This window comes from Urocitellus parryii, chromosome Y, assembly GCF_045843805.1.
Source record: "Urocitellus parryii isolate mUroPar1 chromosome Y, mUroPar1.hap1, whole genome shotgun sequence".
In the NCBI taxonomy this organism is placed as follows: Eukaryota; Metazoa; Chordata; class Mammalia; order Rodentia; family Sciuridae; genus Urocitellus; species Urocitellus parryii.
This window is the reverse complement of record NC_135548.1, coordinates 10,483,358-10,489,186: the sequence shown is the minus strand read 5'-3', so window position 1 is coordinate 10,489,186 and position 5,829 is coordinate 10,483,358.

Below are 5,829 nucleotides of genomic sequence, written 5' to 3'. Positions count from 1 at the left end.
ATAATAATAATAATAATAATAATAATATAACCTGTTGGAAGAATCAACAAGAGAGTAGCTATAGCCATGTTTGGCCTTTCCAATGATCCACCCTTTTAGGATTCATCATCAAAAAATCTACACACCTGAAGTCTTCTGCAATGATCTATTAGCAAGGAAGTAAGAGCTCTGCATCCACAGGCCACAAAAATACACTGTATTGTGATAAGCCTAGAACACAATCCCCCTGCCTAAGATTACTAAAATCCATCTCCAGATAGTATTCTGACAAGCTCATCATTCTTTCAACTTATCATTGATCAACTTCTGTGTGACTGCAACTAAAGATGTAATATGTATTGAAGTAATGCTGATATTATTTTGGTGATCTAGAATATACATACAACTGAATATGGCAGAAATCCATTCGGGTGCTGCTGTTAACAAACCAAGTGTCATGTGATTTTGCAACATAATTTTTTATATTTGATATTTTTCTTTATTAATAGAGATAGAGCCTGCTTTCTATGATTTAAGATTTGACTTTGTACTCTGTATCTTATTCACCAAGGATACATAAAAAAATAACAAAGAAAATACATCATCCTCGTGAGCTTAAAATTTTCTTTATCACATAGTCTTCTCTTTAGCTATAACCACACCATAATTTTCCATAGGATGTAAAGTTTGAACCTAGTATCCTAATAATGCCAGCAGAAAAACAAGAAGTTCAAACATATTGAGTAACTTTTTCAAATTAAATCAAAGTTTAGTCAGTAAAAAAATGTCTGGATAGAATGGAGATCAACAGCCTGTTGACTATAATAGTTAATGTTACCTTCATTATACATTGATATATTGGTTTCAATATTGAAACCTTAGGAAATAAGCCAGAATTAACATAGGGGTGATTATAACAACTGTTTCTCTGCTTAGCATTTCAATTGTGCTTGTTCATAAACCTGAAAACAAGAGCGAATATTTTAATGTATGTCTGTAATTTCTGTGACTCAAGAAGCTGAGGAAGAAAGATTTTAAGCTCAAGCTAGACTCAACAATTCAGTGTGGTCTTAAGCATCTTAGTGAGAACATGGCTTGTCTTAAAATAATTGGCTGGAGATGTGATTTGTGATAAAGTGCCCTGAGTCTAGTCTTTGGTACAAAAAAAAAATACTGCTTTTTTTATGCCACCATCTAACTTCTAAGACAATACTGAATGATTGATAATTCATGTAATCTAGAGGGTCACATAGAATTGATCCTGAATTCCAATAAAGTTGCTTAATATTTATGAGACCTTTCAAATATTCTTTCACACTGAACAGCTAGGTAAACCTCATCTATTACAAAAGGCAAAATGATACTGTCAGCATATTAGCAATTCTTTAGCCTTATCTGTACACACAAAGTTGACAGTGTGTTCTTAATCCTCTTCTAGCCAGACTGCAGAGTATGTTTCCCAAACTTTGGATCTGAGCTCTTATTTTTTTTTTTTTTTTGCTTGACTTATGTAAAGCTGTGACTATGAAAGTGTATTAGTCAGGAAACATTTTAAATACCTTGTTTTTGCTTTCACAACACTGTCACCTCCATGAGAATGAGTCCACCTTAATTTATTTGATTCTGAGATGAAGGATGGTTTTTTTTTTTTTTTTGGCAATCACATCTCCCTCTGAAGTTCAGTAACCAAATCAACTATCACCTCATTACATGCAATAAAACGATCTCATATGAAACCAGCCTTAATTGATGATAATTCCACATATGAGAAAATAATTTTTATATAGTTTCTTCTTATTCAGTGATAGATAACTAATCCACTAACCATAGGTTGAGTGCCAGGATTCAATCACACATGGAACTGAAGTTATGTGAAAAACACATCACACATCGTGCCTTATAGGGAGTGGTAAATTTGTATTAATTTAAATTTAAACTTCAATCTCTTGACAGACTTTATTGAATTATATAGAAATGTATGTAGACTTCCATGCTTTAATATTTGATGATATACTCACAGTACCCCATACCAAAGAAGAAAATTGAAATCACAACCCTGAATTAGGCTAAAGACAAAACTGCAAAATAAGTTTTTCTTTAAAATGTTTAGACTCTAGTTTCTGGGTTACTGATGATTTGATGACCTAGAGTCTTCTCTGCAGTGATACCCATCTCTTTTGGTTACAGTATGATATCTAAAAAGGAAATGAATCTGTGCCCAGAATCCTGTGAGAAACAGTGTCCACTTTTGTACACTTCTGAGTTGTAGATGGCAGCTCTCTCAAATTTCACAGTCTCTCCTGTTCTTTGGCCCTGAGAGAATGTTGTTTGGTAAGTTTATTTCATAACCTATGACACAGAACTAAGTTGTCCAGTTTTTTCACCTTGCTAAGGTCAGGGTATTCATAGATTGCAAACACAGAATATAGCTGTGGTGAACATAGATATCTCTGAGAGGTCAATAGTGAAGTTTAGAATGAAGCTTGAAAAACACATTCATTTATTAGTCAATTTATATTGTCAAAAATATTGTCAAAAATCTGTTACCACCAGATTTTTTCATAACATCATTTACTCTAGGGTCAGAAACATCTGGTCTGGTGTTCTGCACCCTGGCCTTTTCACCTTTCCCTCTTATTAGGTGAGGACAACCTGCCAGAGGCCTCACTCTGTTGATCAAGGTGTGGGGAAGTGATTTGTTTATGTCTGAAGGCAATACTGCAGGGCTGCTTTAGATGTGCCTGGTGAGACTGCATGTTTCAAACTGAAATTTTTAAAATGGAGTTGTTTAGGCCAGGCCTAAGGCCATCCTCACAATAGTGTAGTTAATTTGTCCAAAATTAAGTTGTTTTGTTTTGTTGTGTTGTGTTCGTGTGTTTGTTTCTTTAATGTATTTGTCTGTCCTCAATTGAGTTTTTTTCTTTTTTTCTTTCTCTCTTTTTTTTGGTACCAGTTATTTAACTTAGGGGCACTGAGACACATCCCCAGCCCCAATTTCTTTGGTATTGATTTAGAGAGAGGGTCTCAGTTAATTGCTTAGTGCTTTGCTTTTGCTGAGGGTGGCTTTGAACTCATGATACCCATGTGTAATTCTCCTGAGCCACAGAGGTTATGGCCTGTGCCACCAAGTTTGCTTTCAAATGAGTTTTTAAATATGTAACACAAGTTTATTAAAATGACATTTAGAAGCATTCCTAATATTCAAGCAAACTACTTTGTCCTGGTGTGGCAGGAAATAAAAGAGGAACTGGACTTTAATTTAAATTACAAGCAAGTTCAATTGCAATGGCTTATTTAGAACACAGTTAATTAGAAGATCACAGGCCATGGCACTATTGTACTTTTTAAAATAATTTTTTTCTTAGTTGTAGATGAACATAGTATATTTATTATAATTATTGTTATTATTATTATTAATGTGGATCCAGCATCAAACACACTTCCTCATGCATACCAACCAAACACTCTACAACTGAGCCACACCCCCAGACCATTTCCTGTTTTTTAATTTAATTTAATTTAACATTTTTTGAGAGAGAGAGAATTTTAATATATATATATATAATTTTTTTAGTTTTCAGTGGACACAACATCTTTTTTTGTATGTGGTGCTGAGGATAGAACCCGAACCGCACGCATGCCAGTCAAGTGCACTACCACTTTAGCCACATCCCCAGCCCCTGTTTTTTTTTTTTTTATATTTACTTATATTTTATTTATTTATATGTGGTGCTGAGAATTAAGCTCAGGGCCTCATATATGCTAGGAAAGCACTGTCTCACTGAGCCACACCTTCATCTCTTTCCTGGTACTTTATAAATACCTGTTTTAGATAAATTTTAATTAATAGCCTTAACCCTTTTCCAATATCTGTTTGGATTAAATCAATAACCTAGAAATCAGTGTAGCAGAGAGTCTAGTTTTATCTCAAACTCTGATTTTACTTCCTCTTTCTTCCCCAGACTGAGAAACCTTATCAAAGTGTCTGAGTTAAGATTCCCCCTTGAGGAATTTACTGTGTCTTGTCCACATTCCAAACCCAATATTTACCTATTCCTTAGTTTTAGAAAAGTCTTACACAATTTGTCCAGAGGTACCAAAGTCTTTTGGAGTATTCAGGAAAATCAGTATCTCAATCTTGCCTTTTAGGGAGCAGTTTGAATTTAAGTATGCAGCCTTTAAGGCAAGTAGATGGAAGAAACCTTTTCATCAATACCTTGTATCTGAAATGCACTTCATTTTATTCCTTTTATTAGGTACTGTAAATAAACCTACAATGAAAATGGAAATGAAGTAATTTCTTTAACAAAAGTGTTCCAATTTCTTTAGATATATATCCAGAATTATAATTACTTGGTTATGGGACATTTTTTAAAACAAGAATTGTTATTTATTTTTATTTATTTAGTCACTTTACCACTGTGTTACATCCCTTTTTTTTTTTTAATAAGACAGGTTATCATTGAGTCACTTAAGCCATTGCCATTTTCTGAGGCTGGTCTTGCACTTAATTTCCTCAATAATACTATTTCACAATAATTCTCTGCTTCAAAAAATTACTATTAGTGGATTATATGGCATTTTTATTTTGAGCTGTTAAGAACAATGATAGTTTTTTGAAAAGTATCTTTATTAACTTTACATTGCAACCAAAATTTTTATCTATACATAATCACATATACTCTTGAGTCCCCACTATCATTCAGATATTTGTTTGGTTTCGTGCTAGGAATTGAACTCTGGGGATGCTAAACACTGAGTTATGTCCCTAACCCCCCTTTTTTGAGACAGGTGATATATCAATAATATCTCACTAAGTTGCTTATAGCCTGCCTATGTTGTTAAGGCTGTCTTTCAAATCAAAAGCCTCCTGTCTCAGCCTCTTCAGCCTCTAGTATATTTGCCACCACACCTAGCTCTTTCATATTATTATAATAACCTTTTCAACAACACTGCCCAGGCTACAGAAAATCTCTTTGACTGATGGAATTTATCCCTGAGGAAAGTTTATATGAAGTAGCCAATGTAGGACTACTCTGTAAAGATTTGATGAAATAAACAGGGATCATTGGTTTTTAACTTTCTTTCTGAACTACTGTTTGGTATCATAGTTCCTAAAAGAGCTGGGAAAATAATGTAAATTCATTTGTTTGAAATCTACACCGATTTACATAAGCTTAGTCACCTTTTGTTCCAGAGCTTGGGACTTCAGGACATAGTAATGTAAACAAAATATGTTAAAGTTGAGACATTCAGTAAACACACACACACACACACACACACACACACAACTTTTTCTAGGAGTAATTGGTAGTTCTAACATTATATGCTAGTGTGTCAGGGTGGGGGAAGGATTCAGGAAGTGCTAAAATCTCACTCAAGCTAAGAGTAGATTACTGTATTTCTCCCTATTTCACCTAAAATACAAGTTAGTGTGAACTTCATCTGTCAGCAACAGCAGTTGGGAAAATATGCTGACAGATTTTTTTTTGAGATAAATTGACAGCTTTGATATTTGGGTGTTTCTGTGTCTTGATCATAGCTTGTGAAACACTTGTGAAGGCTTTTATGGCTCCTGAATATCACCACAATTTTTTGTGTATCAGTTCTCCCAAATTTCCTTCTCCTCCTCCTCCTCCTCCTCCTCCTCCTCCTCCTCCTCCTCCTCCTTTTTTTTGTGTTGCTAGAGACTGAACCCAGGGCCTTGTGCTACAAGGCAAACACTCTAAAAACTGAGCTACATATTCAGCCCCTCTCTTACATTTCTGTGTTTTATAGGTGATGATGGTAATTGTGGATTTTGTCCCAAATGTGGTATATTGCTCAAGACAGGACTAATATCCAGTGTAT